Source organism: Bufo gargarizans, chromosome 2, assembly GCF_014858855.1.
Source record: "Bufo gargarizans isolate SCDJY-AF-19 chromosome 2, ASM1485885v1, whole genome shotgun sequence".
NCBI lineage: Eukaryota > Metazoa > Chordata > Amphibia > Anura > Bufonidae > Bufo > Bufo gargarizans.
The window spans coordinates 56,795,736-56,813,974 of record NC_058081.1 but is presented as its reverse complement, the minus strand read 5'-3'; the positions used below and the strand labels follow the sequence as shown (position 1 = coordinate 56,813,974).

The 18,239-nt window shown below is 43.4% G+C and overlaps 1 protein-coding gene across 1 annotated transcript in view; it reads right to left on the bottom strand.

Annotated features, from left to right (window-relative positions):
- Positions 1-4,453, bottom strand: part of SYCE2 (synaptonemal complex central element protein 2) — a 43,108-nt gene extending 38,655 nt beyond the window's left edge. Inside the window, exon 1 of the mRNA XM_044282939.1 lies at positions 4,373-4,453. The gene's annotated coding sequence lies outside the window, so the exon portion shown is untranslated. The remainder of the gene's footprint in view (positions 1-4,372) is intronic.
- Between the last annotated feature and the right edge of the window lie 13,786 nt (positions 4,454-18,239).

The following is an 18,239-nucleotide window of genomic DNA, read 5'->3' as shown; positions in this document are numbered from 1 at the left end:
AAGGGTTCACATACTTTTTCTTGCAACGGTAAATTTGGCGTCACTGTAATCGTACTGAGCAGCAGAATAACGTTATGTCATTTTTAGCGCACAGTGAACATCATAAAAACAAAAACAAAACACCCGTGGGGGAATTGCAGTTTTTTTTTCACCCCACAAATAAAAAACTTTTTCTGTGGCAAATAAAATGGTGTCTTAAATAATACAACTTGTCCCCAGGGGCAGACTGGGAACATAAAGTAGCCCTTGAAAATGCCTAAAAGTGGCCCCATGTTGTAGGCAGGTCAAAATTGACAGAAGGAGGGACATCACAAGTAGGCGGAGCCAACAGATGTAGGCGGGGTTGCAATACCACAGTGCAACACCAAATACCATCCCAGCAGAACCAAATACCATAGTGCAGCAGAGAATACTTCCCCAGTAGGAAAAAAAAACATAGTGCAGCATAAAATACCATCCTAGCAGAAACAAATAGCATAGTGCAGTGCAAAATACTGCCCCAGCAGAACCAGATACCACAGTGCAGAACAATATACTGCCACCCCCTCCACAGTATTCAACTGATGGTGACACAGTGGAATTCAGGAGGGCACCTGGGGTTTTGGCCAAGTGAATAAGTACCTGATGCTCCTAGCATTAATGCTGAGAGCATCAGATATTTATGTACCCGGCTGGCAGCCATGAGGGCTCGGTTGTCCCCATGGGCATCAGCCCACCAGGAAGTTTCCCTGTGGGGTCTATGGCCAGTCTGTCCCTGACTTGTCCGTCAAAAAATAAACCCTTATATGTGAACAGAAAAGTAATTATATATATATATATATATATATATATACACACACACACAGTGTGTCACATGTCCTACCTCCTCTAAGGGTGTTGTCTAAGTAAACCCCTCAATTCTTCACAGTACCACTACAGGTGGGGATAGACTTTCCAAAAGGGGAACACCAGGTCGCTACCTCTTGAGGAGGATAGGCACACGAGGCAGCTGGTCCAGGCGGACGAGGAGGTACCTGAGAAAGGTACCAGAGGTACAGGCGTTGTCAGCAGGCTGATTCGTTACCAGGAGCAACAGTGCAGGACCAAAGGATGAGGCAGAGGCGTAGTCAGACAGGCAAAAGGTCAGGGCAGGCAGCACAGGTACAGGCCAGGCAATCCAGATCGGCAACAGGAGAATCAAGGAAAGCAGGCAGGGATCAGACGGGTAGCAGAATCCAGGAACACAAATACGAGTCATGAACACAGGAACACAAGTGGTTATTAGGAACTTAACAGGACACAAGGACCTTGACACTGAGGCATCTGGGAAGGGGGCTGAGCCACTTATATATGTGCAGGAGGGCTAAGATTGGTCAGCAAGGTCACATGATCTAACCCATAAAGCCCAAGAAGTGACGAGCACCGGCCCTTAGGGAAGTGCTGCAAGAAACAAACAGCAAGCATGCTGTGGCCAGGGCTGAGAGGAAGCTGTGGAGCAGATCCCAGAACAATAGTAGCTACACAGAGCCCAAGACTGCAGCGGTGAATGGGAAGCACTGGCCACAGATCACCGCTGAACACAGCGCCCAGAACCGCGGTGGTAAGCAGGGGAACAGTGTACCGAAAGGGTTAAGGCAGGTTCACAAGATCCAGTAGTGGTGCATGCGCTATTAAAGGGGTTGTCTTATCTTAGACAATAATGGCATGTCGCTAGAATATGCCATCAATGACAAGATAGGTGCAGATCCCCTCTCCTATCTTCAGAACTGGTCCCCCAAAGGGAAGGAGCGCACACTGCGCATGTGGGGCCACTATCCATTCACTGCTGTGGCAGTTCCGAAAACAGCCAATCAAGCGAGCTCAGCTATTTTCAGAAGTCCCAAAGCAGTGAATGGAAAGCGCACCGCGTATGCACGGCCACCCCTCCATTTACTGCTATGGGACTGCCGGAGATAGCCAAGCCAGTTCTCAGCTATTTCTGAACTCCCATAGCAGTGAATTGAGAGATATGCCATCAATGTCTGAGATGAGAATACTCCTTTAACCCTTTTGCTGCCAGCGGCGTAACATGGCACCCATTCATGCGTGCAGCAGGTGCGATAGCCGTCAGGTCTCTGCTGTTTCAAACAAAGGCCCGCGGCTAATGCCATGACCGGCAATAATGACGCCTTTGGATGCCGTGATCAAGTTTGGGTTAAAAACCCGGAAGCACACGCTTTTAATACCGGCATCCCCATGCGGCAATTTGGGATGCGGTAATTAATTTTAATAGTCTGGGTCTCTCTGAAAAGCACAGCATATTAGAGTTGCAATTCCTACGTTGGCCAGCAGGTGGTAGGCCAACATAGGAAATCAGAAATATATGCTTTTCTATATTCCCTATGGGAGTATAGAAATATTCAGTAAAAAACAAAGTATTGGAGACTGCAGCCTCCTAAAGAGGCTACAATTTTTTTTTTTAAAGTAAAATAATATAAAGAAATATAAAAAATATATAAAGATTTAAATCACCCCCCTTTTCTTAGAATAAAAAAAACATTAATAAAAAAATATAAACATCATGGGCATCATCGCCTCTGAAAACGCTCTTACTATTAAAATATAAAAATATTTTTCCAATACGGTGTATGGTGTAACGAAAAAAAAAGCATTAAAATGGCTTATTCACAATTTTTTCATTGTTTCTCTTACCCCTAAAAATTTAATAAAATCAATTATACAACAGTTATGGGGATCAGAATATGGTGGTGTAAAAAATGTATTTCAAAGTTTTAATGTATTTTTCCAGTATTTAGACATATAAAACCTATATATATATGTGGTATCGTACTGACCCAGAAAATGAAGGGCACGGGTCAGTTCTGCCACAAAGGGAATGACGTAGGGACAAAAACAGTAGAGGATTTAGTTTTTTTTTGTTTTTTTTTATTCTACCCTATTTTAAAAAAAAATCCCGCTTCCCACTACATGGTATGCCATATTAAATGATGGCATTAGAAAGTACAACTTGTCCCGCAAAAAAACAAGCCCTCATGTGGATATGTGAATGGAAAAATTAAAAAGTTATAGCTCCAGGTAAACAGAAAAATGGAAACGCAAAAACTAAAAAACCTCCGGTATCCTAAGAGTTTGGCTCTGTTCACATTATATCTGAGCCTTTTGTCAGACACATACACTGAAAGCACTGCCTGATGTATACCTTAGGCCTCTTTCACACTGGCATGTGCGTCCCGTGGTCGTGCTGCGGCCAGCAATGCACGAGCACAGTCCGCGGGGCAGCCGCAGCGGATCGCGGACCCATTCACTTGAATGGCTCCGCGATCCGGCCGTTGAGCAAAAAGATAGAACATGTCCTATCTTTTTGCGGAACGGAAGTACGTGACGAAACCCCACGGAAGAACTCCGTAGTGCTTACGTAGGCTTCCGTGGTTCCGTTCCGCACCATTCCGCATCTCCGGATTTGCGGAGCTATTCAAGTGAATGGGTCCGCATCCGTGATGCGGAATGCCCACAGAACGGCGCCCGTGTATTGCGGCCCGCAATACGGCAACGGGCCGCACACGCCAGTGTGAAAGAGGCCTTAGATGCAAGGCTCTGATGCATGCCACTGCATGGGCACAGTTTTGTCTATGGACTTCCATGTTTAAAAAAAAATTAAAACCTATACTGCATTGTATACTGTTTTTTTTTTAAATGCCTATGTATAGAAAAGGGCCAAATAGACATTATGTCCGTTTTTATAGTAAATGACAGTACACGGCAATATATAAGTATTGCAGTGTACTGCACAGGGAACCCCATAAAACGGTGGAGGTTTTTTTTTTTTTTTTCAAATTCCATCCCATTTTTTCAAATTCCATTTGTAATTACTTTCCATTAGAAATTATAAAGTACAAAAACATAAATTGGCATTTGCGCACAATAAATAACGTCATGTGAACGCCAAAAAAAGCAAATATATCTATCTAGCAGAATTGAGGTGTTTTTTTTTCCATTCATCCCATTAAATGCTATATATTTACATGTACCCCAAAATGATACCATTAAAATATACAACTCAACCCAGAAAAAAAACATAAGCCCTCATACGTTGTGTGGATGTAAAACAAAACTGGCTTTTGAAATGTGGAGGTCAAAAACATCTCCAAAATCATTTTCCGCCTACCTGCTGCTATATATATAACGGCAAGATCACCAGTATACTTCTGTTGAGGATCTGGTGCTAATAATGTCTAAACGTATAATGATTACTTTACACTTTAATGTTTACAATGTTAAGTTTTTCTAAGTGCTTTTATTGTGTTCACATTCCTATTGAACGTTTCTCCACACTAAATCTACACACTGACCACGTCACATTAATTATCCAAAATGTCGGCCATATTTTATGTACCTGGCCGAGTCTTCCTCACAGTTGCAAAAGGCGGGAAGCTAGAAGGCAGGGGCAGGGCTTCCGCGGTATTCCAAACGGCCGGCGAGATTTGGGCGTGGTCTGAACGCCGAGCCGACAGGAACTCTGGCAGGCGGGAGCCTTGAAGGGGCGTGGCTTCAACGTGCCTCAAAATGGCCTCGTATGTGGCCGAGGGGTGTGGTTTGGAGGCTTCTGTTCTAGGCGGGAAATTCATGTGACGTTTGTACTGAGAGTCTAGTGTTTCTACATGAGTTGTAAAGGGTGACCAGCTCATGCAATACAATATGGAGGGAGTGCGCCTGTGAACGTATATTGTGTACTTAAATAAAACATGAGGTAAAAATGGCGAACTTGTGATTTATCTGAGAGGAAAGGGTGTAAAAAAAAAAAAAAGACTTGGGTTTTACACCTGTGTGTACTACTACTGCAAGGCTTATATAATAGCGGCAAGCGTATTTGTGGAGGACTTTCTTCCATAAGTGTTCCTTAAAGCCTTGACGTATACATTGAATGGAGGTCATACACCTGATATGAACAGATCCTTAAAGGACTGCCTTATCAGGACAGCGCCTCTAAAAACAGTCACTATGGCAACCAACTAATCATGGTGGTCTGGCTTCTGGTTCAGTGGCGATCACTTGTTATCTCTAGGGAAAACTTCATTGAAACGCAGCCACAAGGGGGAGATGTATTAGGAAAGAAAGTGCTGCCATGTTCACGCAGCCTGTTTGTCACCACTCATGTCGTATTGGACCGCTACTTTCGCTATAAAAACGACGGAAACTACAGCAGAGCCTTCGTGGACCACTTTCTAAATCACAAATCGCATCTGGTGTCATTAAGAGCAAGGCAAAGTTTCATGGCTTTCATTAAAAACAAGCCATAGTACAGATGTGAACAGAGACTAATACATACACGTCTGTTTTATTCATTTAAGTGTCCATTCACGCGTCCGTATGTGTTTTGCGGATCCGCAAAACACGGACACCGGCAATGTGCGCTCCACATTTTGCAGACCGCACATCGCCGGCACTCTCGTAGAAAATGCCTTTTCTTGTCCGCAATTGCGGACAAGAATAGGACATGTTCTATTTTTTTGCAGAACGGAAGTGCGGATCCGCAAATGCGGATGCGGACAGCACATTCCGGCCCCATTGAAAATGAATGTGTCCGCTCCTGTTCCGTAAAATTGCGGAACGGATGCGGACCCATTTTGCAGACGTGTGAATGGACCCTAAACCCTTCAGAACCACAACCATACAAGTGTTGCGAAGTCCAGTCTTCAAAAATGGCGCCAGCTAACGAGCAGAGTGGGTTCCATGGCTACTGGGTTTGTTTAAAATAACAGACACCAAGAGCTAATGGCTGCAATTGGTGATAACGCAGATCACAGACATTTACCCTGGGTTCACACCTGAGCGTTTCTCAAACGCACGTTTTTATGCGCGTTTTTTGTAATAGTAAACGCGCGTTTGACGCGCGTTTGTGTGATTGACTGCAGTGTCCTATGGCCACAAACGCGCGTCAAAACGCCCCAAAGAAGCTCAAGTACTTGATTATGCGTCGGGCGTTTTACAGCGCGATCATACGCGCTGTAAATCGCCCAGGTGAGAACCATTCCCATAGGGAAGCATTGGTTTTCATGTGTTGAGCGTTTTACAGCGCGTTTGAACGCGCTGTAAAACTCTCAGGTGTGAACCCAGCCTTAGGGGGAGATTTATAAAAGTGGTGTAAATTAGAACTGGCTTAGTTGCCCATAGCAACCAATCAGATTCCACCTTTTATTTTAACCACCTCCCGACCGCTGTACGCACCGATGCGTCCGGGAGGTGGTTGTTTAGTTCCTCCAGGACGCATCGGCGCGTCCTCTCGCGAGACGCGAGATTACGTCACAGCCGGCCCGCGCATGCGCATCGCGGGCCGGCATTTCGCAGAAGAGTATTTCGTCAGCAGCCTGCCGGCCACGATCATTGGCTGGCAGGCTGCTGATTTTTAAAAAAACCAATCAGCAGCCATATAACCCCACATATTAGTAAATATGATGGGGTTATATGGCTGCTGTGCTCCTCTGCTCCTTCTTTTGGTCGGTTGGTTCCAGCAGAGGAGCAGAGGAGCACATCATTACTGTGAGTACCCACCACACCACATTTAGCCCCCAGATCACCCCAATTAACCCTTTGATCACCCCTTTTATCCCCCCCTGTCAATCACTAGTGAAAGGAAAAAAGTGATCAGTGCAAACTGTCACTTTTTTTTTTCACTGTTATTGACCGTTAGGTTTTAGGTATAGTTTAGGTCCCTTGGTTAGGTAGTTAGCGATCAGTTAGCGCCCAGCCCACCGCACCGCAGTCCGTTATTCGCTGATTAGCGTATCGCTAATCAGCATTTGTACTTTTATAGTATCTGAAAGTGATCAAAACTGATCACGGTCAGATCTATAATAGTACTAGTGTCACTTTAGTTCGCCCTCCACCCAAAACGCAGTGTTTGCCCGATCAGGCCTGATCGGTCGCCCACACGTGCGTTTGCCCACGCCCGCCCCACCGCAGTGACAAAAAAATTATTTTTTTTTGATCACTGCACATTCACTTTACACGCACTGCGGCGATAAAAAAATCAGTTTTGATATTTTTATCAACCGCAGCAGCCTCCGGTACTTCGCTAGCCTCCCATTTGTAAGACAGGCTTGCTTTTTTTTTCTTGGGTAGTCTCAGGGAATACCCCGAAATTTAGTTGCCCACATGTCTAACAGGGGGTATTCTTCTGAAGAGGCCTACAGGCTTCTGACCCAGTCGGATGAGGAGTGGGAACCCTCATCTGATGAATCCAGCGGGTCAGAATACGAACCTGTAGAAAGCAGTGGCTCTCTGACCCAAAGTTCGGACGAGGAGGCTGAGGTCCCTGATAGCACCAGGCGTACCCGGCCCCGTGTCGCTAGACCGCAGGTTGCGCAGGATCCGCTTCAAGAGCAGCAGAGTGGGGCTGGTGCTGTCGGATTACGTGGTGAGGCATACACCAGCAGCCCAGCCCTTCCTGGACCTAGTACCAGCACTGCCGTACAACCTGGTGAAGTAGCGAGCACCAGAAGGGCAGTTGAAGCTGGTACGGTGGCACGTGCAGTAGTGACCCCGTCGCAGCCACCGCAAAGACGTGCCCGTAGAGCCCCTAGAATCCCAGAGGTGCTGGCAAACCCTGATTGGCAGTCCCCAACTTCAGCCGCACCCGTAGTTTTCCCTTTCACCGCCCAGTCTGGAGTTCGGGTTGAGACAGCTCAGATCGATTCGGCCCTGGGATTTTTTGAGCTGTTCTTGACTGCGGAGCTTTTAGACTTAGTCGTGGCAGAGACAAACAGGTATGCCACACAATTTATCACCGCTAACCCGGAAAGCTTTTATGCCCAGCCTTTCCGGTGGAAACCAGTCCAAGTTTCCGAATTTAAAACTTTTCTGGGCCTCCTCCTCAACATGGGCCTGACAAAAAAGCATGAATTGAGGTCATATTGGTCCACGAACCCGATTCATCACATGCCCATGTTCTCTGCTGCTATGTCCAGGACACGATTTGAGGTCATCCTGCGTTTCCTGCACTTTAGCGACAACACCGCCTCCCGTCCCAGGGGCCACCCTGCTTTTGACCGGCTCCACAAAATTCGGCCCCTCATAGACCATTTCAACCAGAAATTTGCAGATTTGTATACCCCTGAGCAAAACATCTGCATAGACGAGTCCCTAATACATTTTACCGGGCGCCTTGGCTTCAAACAATACATCCCAAGCAAGCGCGCCCGGTATGGGGTCAAATTGTATAAGCTCTGTGAAAGGGCCACAGGCTATACCCACAAATTTCGGGTCTATGAGGGAAAAGATCAGACCCTGGAGCCGGTCGGTTGCCCTGACTACCTGGGGAGCAGTGGGAAGACAGTTTGGGACTTGGTGTCACCCTTATTCGGCAAGGGGTACCATCTTTATGTGGACAATTTCTACACAAGTGTGGCCCTCTTTAGGCATTTGTTTCTAGAACGGATTGGCGCCTGTGGTACCGCGCGAACTAGTCGCGCGGGCTTCCCCCAACGGCTCGTTAGCACCCGTCTTGCAAGGGGGCAGAGGGCCGCACTGTGTAACGAAGAACTGCTCGCGGTGAAATGGAGAGACAAGCGTGACGTTTACATGCTCTCCTCCATTCACGCAGACACGACAATACAAATTGAGCGAGCAACCCGTGTCATTGAAAAGCCCCTCTCAGTCCACGACTATAACCTCCACATGGGAGGGGTCGACTTCAATGACCAGATGTTGGCTCCGTATTTAGTTTCCCGACGCACCAGACGCTGGTATAAGAAGGTGTCTGTATATTTAATTCAATTGGCTCTGTACAATAGTTTTGTTCTCTACAGTAAGGCTGGGAGAACTGGATCCTTCCTCAAATTTCAGGAAGAGATCATCGCGAACCTCCTGTATCCAGGAGGTTCCGTGGCCCCATCCACCAGTGTAGTTAGCCGTCTACACGAGCGACACTTCCCCAGTGTCATTGCTGGTACCTCAAACCGACCGCCACCCCGAAAAAAATGTCGTGTCTGTAGCAGGAGTGGAATAAGGCGTGACACCCGCTATTTCTGTCCTGACTGTCCCGACCACCCTGCCCTATGCTTAGGGGAGTGTTTCCGAAAGTACCACACACAGGTACACCTAGCATAGGGATCACATCTCACCAGGATAGGCACACAGGGCTATTAGGGCCCATTCACTCACAGCTGCTGCAAACGTCTCCTTTCACATGGGACAAAGTGCATAACGCACTTCGCCACATCTTTGGGCGATTTGCGCTTTGCACATTGACCCATGGGGAAGGAGAGGTTTGTTCTATAAAGGTAAAAAAACAAAAAAAAAAAACAGGTAAGCAAACAGGTTAATGTTTAGTTCCAAAAGTTAAAGTTACATGTTCTGTTCCAAAGTTAATAAAATTATTGCGTTGTGGCCTGGTTTTTTCTTTTTTTTTTTTTTGTCTTTTTACCTTCCAGGTGGACCAACCGATCTACTAGCTGCAGCACCGATGTGCATTCTGACAGAAGCATTGCGCTGCTGTCAGATTACACGCAAGTCGGTGTATGCGGCGCTGCAAGACGGGATTTTCTCCTCTGCAGTGACAGATACGTTTGCCGAGGCATACGAGCTGAGGAGGAGGCGGCGTTCCTATGCTTTGGCAAGCACTTTGTATATATATATATAAAAAAATAAAATAAAATCCCGGCAATGATTTATTCATCCACATCGATTGATGCGAATGGAGAAATCTGGTTTGCCAGGGCATACGAGCTAAGTGGGTATGGATGTAGGGCGGAGCTCCTATGTCCTGGCAGACGCCTTTCCCCTCCATGAAATTTTTGTCCTAAGTTAGCGGAAAGTGAGACTTTGTGAGAAAAAACAAAAAAAAATCAATTTCCGCTAACTTATGCGAAAAAAAAAAATTTCTATGAACTTGCCAGGCCCCTCATTGGATACCTTGGGGTGTCTTCTTTCCAAAGTGGGGTCACATGTGGGGTATTTATACTGCCCTGGCTTTTTAGGGGCCCTAAAGCGTGAGAAGAAGTCTGGGATCCAAATGTCTAAAAATGCCCTCCTAAAAGGAATTTGGGCCCCTTTGCGCATCTAGGCTGCAAAAAAGTGTCACACATGTGGTATCGCCGTACTCAGGAGAAGTAGGGCAATGTGTTTTGGGGTGTCATTTTACATATCCCATGCTGGGTGAGAAAAATATCTTGGTCAAATGCCAACTTTGTATAAAAAAATGGGAAAAGTTGTCGTTTGCCAAGATATTTCTCTCACCCAGCATGGGTATATGTAAAATGGCACCCCAAAACACATTCCCCAACTTCTCCTGAGTACGGCGATACCAGATGTGTCACACTTTTTTGCTGCCAAGGTGGGCAAAGGGGCACATATTCCAAAGTGCACCTTTCGGATTTTGCAGGCCATTTTTTACACATTTTGATTGCAAAGTACTTCTCACACATATGGGCCCCTAAATTGCCCGGGCAGTATAACTACGCCACAAGTGACCCCATTTTGGAAAGAAGACACCCTAAGGTATTCCGTGAGGGGCATGGCGAGTTCCTAGAATTTTTTATTTTTTGTCGCAAGTTAGTGGAATATGAGACTTTGTAAGGAAAAAAGAGAAAGAAAAAAAAATCATCATTTTCCGCTAACTTGTGACAAAAAATAAAAAATTCTAGGAACTCGCCATGCCCCTCACGGAATACCTTAGGGTGTCTTCTTTCCAAAATGGGGTCACTTGTGGCGTAGTTATACTGCCCTGGCAATTTAGGGGCCCAAATGTGTGAGAAGTACCTTGCAATCAAAATGTGTAAAAAATGCCCTGCAAAATCCGAAAGGTGCACTTTGGAATATGTGCCCCTTTGCCCACCTTGGCAGCAAAAAAGTGTGACACATCTGGTATCGCCGTACTCAGGAGAAGTTGGGGAATGTGTTTTGGGGTGTCATTTTACATATACCCATGCTGGGTGAGAAAAATATCTTGGTCAAATGCCAACTTTGTATAAAAAAATGGGAAAAGTTGTCTTTTGCCAAGATATTTCTCTCACCCAGCATGGGTATATGTAAAATGACACCCCAAAACACATTCCCCAACTTCTCCTGAGTACGGCGATACCACATGTGTGACACTTTTTTGCTGCCAAGGTGGGCAAAGGGGCGCATATTCCAAAGTGCACCTTTCGGATTTCACCGGTCATTTCTTACACATTTTGATTGCAAAGTTCTTCTCACACATTTGGGCCCCTAAATTGCCTGGGCAGTATAACTACCCCACAAGTGACCCCATTTTGGAAAGAAGACACCCCAAGGTATTCTGTGAGGGGCATGGTGAGTTCCTAGAATTTTTTATTTTTTGTCGCAAGTTAGTGGAATATGAGACTTTGTAAGAAAATAAATAAATAAAAAATCATCATCATTTTCCGCTAACTTGTGACAAAAAATAAAAAGTTCTATGAACTCACTATGCCCATCAGCGAATACCTTAGGGTGTCTACTTTCCGAAATGGGGTCATTTGTGGGGTAGTTATACTGTTTGGGCATTGTAGAACCTCAGGAAACATGACAGGTGCTCAGAAAATCAGAGCCGTTTCAAAAAGCGGAAATTCACATTTTTGTACCATAGTTTGTAAATGCTATAACTTTTACCCAAACCATTTTTTTTTTTTGCCCAAACATTTTTTTTTTATCAAAGACATGTAGAACTATAAATTTAGCGAAAAATTTATATATGGATGTCGTTTTTTTTGCAAAATTTCACAGCTGAAAGTGAAAAATGTCATTTTTTTGCAAAAAAATCGTTATATTTTGATTAATAACAAAAAAAGTAAAAATGTCAGCAGCAATAAAATACCACCAAATGAAAGCTCCATTAGTGAGAAGAAAAGGAGGTAAAATTCATTTGGGTGGTAAGTTGCATGACCGAGCGATAAACGGTGAAAGGAGTGTAGTGCCGAAGTGTAAAAAGTGGCCTGGTCATGAAGGGGGTTTCACCTAGCGGGGCTGAAGTGGTTAAAAAAGAAACTGTGAAAAGTGGAATCTGATTGGTTGCTATTGGCAACTGAGCCAGTTTTACTTTACACCAGTGTGATAAATATCCCCGTTAATCTCCCAGATGCCATGGTCAATTGTGACCACAGCATCTGAGGCAATGCTCCTGGGGCTTAAATGGCTCTCCCCCATAGAGATTGGAGAAGCCATTTATTCTCTGTGATAGCCTCGAGTGTTAGGAAGGCTTGAGGCTACCATATCAGTACATTTCTATGGAGCTCTGCCTTTAACAGGGTTCCTTAGGAACCTACTGAATCCCCCATAGACTGCAATAGTAAATCATTGCAGTCTATGGGAGAAGTGATCTCATGATCGCATGTTCAATTCTCCTAGGTGGACTTAAAAAATAGTATAAAACTAGAAGAATTTTTTTTTTTTATATATAAAAATTAAAAAAAAAAAATAAAGAAATTCAATGCAAATAAAATAATTTGCATTGCTACATCCCAATATGCCCATACTATTAAAATCGAAATGTTTCCAAACAGTGAACTCCGTAATTGAAAAAGAAATAAAAATGACCGACTCGCTGTTTTTTCATTGATTTACCTCCCCAAGAAATGCATAAAATATGATCAAAAAGTCACACACACTCCAGAATGGTATTAATAAAAAAAAATACAGATCGCCCACAAAAAATAAGCCCATCACACAGCTACATAGATGTAATATGAAAAAAAAAGTTATGGAGGTCAGAATATAACTATGCCCAGAGAATGAAGGGAACAGGTCAGTTTTAACAAATAGGAAACATTGTATCCACTGTTAAGGAGGCGGTCCTATCAGTGACTGACAGCCTTCTCCCTATGACTGTGTATACAGAGAGCTGTCAATCACTGATAGGACCGCCTCCTGGACTTTAAAGCCCAGAATCAGCAAGAATTTAAATTAATTAAATACAAGTTATACTGAATCTTTTCCCATAAAACTATATATCAATCTGCTCAGCTCCTCCTGCTCTATAACCTGCTGCATGCAGATTACATAGTATTTTTTTATGGTGTTAATATCCCTTTAAGGGGTCTGTATTTTGAGTTTTGTTCACTATGGGGTCTGAGTTTTGGAGTTTCATGTCTTAATTATGGGGTCTGGTCAGGTGCTTTGGGTCTTAATTATGGGGTTTGAATTATAGGACCTGTGTCTGGCTTGTGGGATCTGGTTTAACACCTTAGTAACTAATGACGTACTGTGTACGTCATAATGTGGTGTTAGTTACCGCATCATGACGAGCACAGTACGTCATGAGATCAAAGTGTCACCGCAAGTACACCAGCATCTAAAAGGGTGCTACGGACAGCGAGCTGTCCAGGCACCCGGCAGGGGACCAATCGCAGCGGTCCCTGCCTTTGGATTGCTGGGATTAGTTAGCAGTGATGAGCGGCAGGGGCAATATTCAAATTCACGATATTTCGCAAATACATGGACGAATATTCGTCATGTATTCGTAAATTTGAAAATTTGTGATCTCCAGTCATTATTTTCTTGATTCCGAAAATCAGCAATCAGAAAATTTCACGATAAAAATTTGCGATACGAAAATTCGCAATCAACACTACTCCTGAAGTCAAAGATATTGCAGCCTTCTCATTGGCCCACAAGCAAGAAGCAGTGAGGGATCATGGGTAGTGATGAAAAAAAATCTAGAATATTCGCGATTACGAAGATATAGAACTATATTCTAGATATTCACGAATTCTCGAAGTGCCAGTATTCGCAAAAAAAATTTGCGATTAGAATATTCACCATCAACACTATTGGTTAGTCAGATTTGACTGACCAATCACAGCGTTCAGCAACACAGCGTCGATCTCCTCAGTGAGTGTTGAGGAGATCGGGGCTGCACTGTTGTGTTTACTGTGCCCTGATCGGCCATTTAACACCTTCCATGCCCCAGTCCATAGGGACCACTGCATGGAAGGGGTTAACAGGGAGGAAGCTCCCTCCCTCCCCCATTGGGCGCTGCGCTGCTCTGGCAGCTTCCAGATTGATCATAACAGATGGAGGAAGCTCCCTCCTCCCATCGGGCCGCTGCTCTGCTGTGGCAGCATCCCGATGGTTACCATGGCGCCTTACACAGGCATCCAGGCTTGCCATGGTATGTAAGGCTACTTTCACACTAGCATTTTTGCTGGATCTGGCAGGGTTCAGCAAAAACGCTTCCATTACTGATAATACAACCATCTGCATCCGTTATGAACAGATCCGGTTGTATTATCCTTAACATAGCAATGACCGATCCGTCATGAACTCCATTGAAAGGGGACGAATCCATTTTCTATTGTGTCAGAGAAAACGGATCTGTCCCCATTGACTTGCATTGGGGGTCATGACGGATCCGTCTTGCTCCGCATCCCAGGACGGAAAGCCAATGTTGCGGTTTGCTCTCCGGTCTGGGAACGCTACCAAACGGAACGGAATGCAATTTGGAGCATTCCGTTCTGTTCAGTTCTGTCCTCATTGACAATGAATGGGGACAAAACTGAAGTTTTTTTCCGGTATTGAGCCCCTTTGATGGAACTCAATACCGGAAAACTTAAACGCTAGTGTGAAAGTAGCCTAAGCCTGACAGGGTCCTGATCAGGCTTAGGCCTCTTGCACACGACCGTATGTATTTTGCGGTCCGCAAAAAAATGGATCTGCCAAAAATACGGATGACATCCGTGTGCATTCCGTATTTTGCGGAACGGAACAGCTGGCCCCTAATAGTACAGTACTATCCTTGTCCGTAATGCGGACAAGAATAGGACATGTTCTATTTTTTTGCGGAACGGAAATACGGAAACGGAATGCACGCGGAGTACCTTCAGTTTTTTTTGTGGACCCAATGAAATGAATGGTTCCGTATATGTTTCTAAAAAAAACGGAATGGAAAAGTGTAAATAAAAGTGTAAAAACAAAAATGAAAAAAGTAAAAAAAAAAAATCTAACATTTTCCCATATACACACATTTATAATTTGGTAAAAATGAAGAAAATAAAATACCCTAAACATGTTTGGTATCGCCGCATCAGTAACAACCAGCTCTATAAAAATATCACATGACCTAACCCCTCAGTGAACACCGTAATTTTTATTTTTAATAAGAACATTTTTTGTCACCTACCATCACAAAAAGTGCAACACCAAAGGATCAAAAAGGCATATGCCCCCCAAAATAGTACCAATCAAACCGTCACCTCATGCTGCAAAAAATGAGACCCGACTTAAGACAATCGGCCAAAAAATAAAAAAGCTTTGGCTCTCATACTATGGAGACACTAAAACAATATTTTTTTTGTTTCAAAAATGCTGTTATTGTGTAAAACTTAAATAAATAAGAAAAAGTATACATATTAGGTATTGCCACATCCGTAACGACCTTCTCTATAAAAATATCACATGACCTAACCCCTCAGGTGAACACCGTAAAATAAATAAATAAAAACTGTGCCAAAATTACCAATTTTCTGGTCACCTTGCCCCAAAAAATGTAATAATGAATGATCAAAAAATCATATGTACCCAAAAAGGGTACCAGTAAAACGTCAACTCTTCCTGCAAAAAACAAGCCCCTGCACAAGACGATCGGCAGAAAAATAAAATAAATATGGCGTTCAGAAAACGGAGACACAAAAAGATTATTTTTTTTCAAAAATGCTTTATTATGTAAAACTGAAACAAACAAACAAAGTAGACATATTTGATATCATTGCGTCCGTAACAACCATCTCTATAAAAATAGCACATGATCTAACCTGTCAGATGAACGTTGAAAAAAACAAAAAAACGAAAAAAATAAAAACTGTGCCATTTTTTAAACATCCATTCTTTGGTTACCTTGCCTCACAAAAAAACACAATATAGAGCAATTAAAAATCATATGTACCGTGGCTGCGTCCACACTTAGTTGCTTCTTTATCTTTCGTTTCATAGTGCTGATAAAATAAAAACCATTGAAACTAAAAATCATATGTACCCCCAAAATAGTACCAATAAAACTGTCACCTTATTCTGTAGTTTCCAAAATGGGGTCACTTTTTGATTGTTCCTACTGTAGGGGTGCATCTGGGGAACTTCAAATGGGACATGGTGTCTAAAAACCAGTCCAGCAAAATCTGCCTTTAAAAAACCGTTCGCCGCTCCTTTTCTTCTGCACCCTGCCATGCGCCAATACAGCAGTTTACCACCACATGTGGGGTGTTTCTGTAAACCGCAGAATCAGGGTAATAAATATTGAGTTTTGTTTGGCTGTTAACCCTCAATGTGTTAAAGAAAAAAATGGATTAAAATGGAAAATCTGCCAAAAAAGTGAAATTTAGACATTTCATCTCCATTTTCCTTTAATTCTTTTGGAATACCTAAAGGGTTAACAAAGTTTGTAAAGTTTTGAGTAACTCGAGGGGTGTAGTTTGGGGGGTTTCTACTATGTAAGCCCCATAACGTGACTTCAGACAGGAACTGGTCCTTAAAAAGTGGGTTTTGGAAATTTTCTTAAAAATTTTAAGAATTGCTTCTAAAAATCTAAGCCTTCTAACGTCCTGAAAAAATACATTTACAAAATGATGCTAACATAAAGTGGAAATATGGGGAATGTTAAGTAATAAATATTTCATGAGGTATCACTTTCTGTTTTAAAAGCAGAGAAATTTAAATTGTGAAAATTTCTAATTTTTTAATATTTTTGGTAAATTTGGGATTTTTTCATAAATAAAGGTGAAATATACTGACTCAAATTTATGACTGTCATGAAGTACAATGTGTCATGAGAAAACAGTCTCAGAATGGCTTGTATAAGTAAAAGTGTTCCAAAGTTATTACCACAAATGGCCCGGTCATTAAGGGTAGAGATGAGCGAATTGATTTGCATAAAACTTTGTTCTAATACTGTACGGAGCAGGAGCTCCGTACAGTATTAGAATGTATTGGCTCCGATGAGCCAAAGTTAGGCCCCTTCATACGAACGTGAATTCCACGCGGGTGCAATGCGAACGCATTGCACCCGCACGGAATCCGGACCCATTCATTTAAATGGATGGTTGCTAAGAGATGTTTGTAAACATTCAGTTTTTTATCACGCGCATGCAAAACGCCGTAAATCGCATTGCACCCACGCGATAACAACTGAACTGAACACTATCGCAAACAAAACTGAATGGCTTTGTTTGCGAAATCGTGCAGTTTTCACTGAACGCATCCGCAACGCATCTGGATATAATCCGGACACGCTTGTCTGCAAGGGGCCTTATTGCTTCGCAAAGTCTCGCAATAATAAATTCATTTGTACTGTAAAAAAACAGTTCCCAAACTCGGGTTCGGTTCCAAGGTACCACTTGGAACCGAACCCGAGTTTGGGAAATGGTTTTTTACAGTACAACTTAATTTATTAAGTTATTGCATGAAGTCTCACAAGACTTCACGAAGCAACAACTTCGGCTCATCGGAGCCAATACATTCTAGTACTGTACGGTGCTCCTGCTCCGTACAGTATTAGAACAGAGTTTTATGCGAATCGACTTTGGATGTTTCATCCGAAGTCGATTCGCTCATCCTTAATTAAGGGGTTATGGTCTGAGATTTGTGTTCTAGGGTCTCAATTACAAGTATGGAGTCTGAGGTTTGGGGTCTTGGGATTAAAGTGGTTATCCAGGCTTTTTAAAAATTCACGACAAATCAGAAACATCCATAAAAATAATTCTGTGTATATACCTTGGGGCTGTATACATATGTAAAATATGGGTGTTACCAGAGTGGAGCCAAATTGTGAAAACTCTAGAGTATCACACATTTGGGCCTCTGTTTCCTCTCAGCCATTTGGGTGGTATGGGTATGTTTATGTAGATGAAGTATAAAATGAAACAGTCAACAATGTAAATGCAACCCCAGAAAAGTGAGGTTCACTGTATTGTAAAATCGATAGAAAATGAAGAGGAGACATTAGAAGACCAATAGATTATAGGGAGAGCAATCAGGAGGCATTGTGGTGTGACGTGGGGATTAATCAGTGGTAACAGTTGGTATCATCCCTCCCGGAGGGTCTTGTCCTGTAATCCTGAGTTATGTCACAAGCCAGGCTGTGCCAGCACTACACAGTAATGAGAAAGCTGTCATATAAGCTGCCCACAGGGAATACACCATTGTATCTCTCCGGCAGCCTGCAAGTCTCCTCGCAGGGACCATTGGTGAACAGTGAGTATTACCCTGCTCCACATTTTGTGGGCTATCTGGTAGGAGATAGAATTGTCTGAAGAGCTTACAATCTTCTTTATTGTTCG